Source organism: Aptenodytes forsteri, unplaced genomic scaffold (genome assembly GCF_000699145.1).
Source record: "Aptenodytes forsteri isolate BGI_AS27 unplaced genomic scaffold, ASM69914v1 Scaffold268, whole genome shotgun sequence".
Taxonomy (NCBI): domain Eukaryota; kingdom Metazoa; phylum Chordata; class Aves; order Sphenisciformes; family Spheniscidae; genus Aptenodytes; species Aptenodytes forsteri.
Window position 1 is genome coordinate 47199 of NW_008794233.1, and position 436 is coordinate 47634.

General features: G+C 68.8%; 1 pseudogene; it reads left to right on the top strand.

Annotated features, from left to right (window-relative positions):
* LOC103904543 overlaps positions 1 to 312 on the top strand; it is a 5509-nt pseudogene extending 5197 nt beyond the window's left edge.
* The last annotated feature ends 124 nt before the right edge of the window (positions 313 to 436 follow it).

Here is a 436-nt window from a genome sequence, read left to right on the forward strand (position 1 = left end):
CCCCCAGCCCCTTCTCCAGGTCAACTCCCCCTCCGCGGGCGTGCGTTGCAGCGAGCCAGCCTGGAGACGGCCATCGCGGAGGCGGAGGAGCGCGGGGAGCTGGCCCTGAAGGACGCCAAGGGGAAGCTGGCCGAGCTGGAGGCTGCCCTGCAGAAGGCGAAGCAGGACATGGCCCGGCAGCTCCGCGAGTACCAGGAGCTCATGAACGACAAGCTGGCCCTGGACATCGAGATCGCGACCTACAGGAAGCTGCTGGAGGGCGAGGAGAGCAGGTGGGGGCACCCCCCGCCTTGCTGGCAGCTGGGGGGCTGACACAATGGGACCCGCATCCCACACCCCGTACTCCGTATCCCACATCCTGCATCCCGTGGGCACCCCGCATCCCGTATCCCACGGGCATCCCACGGGCATCCCGTATCCCGGCATCCCGTATCCC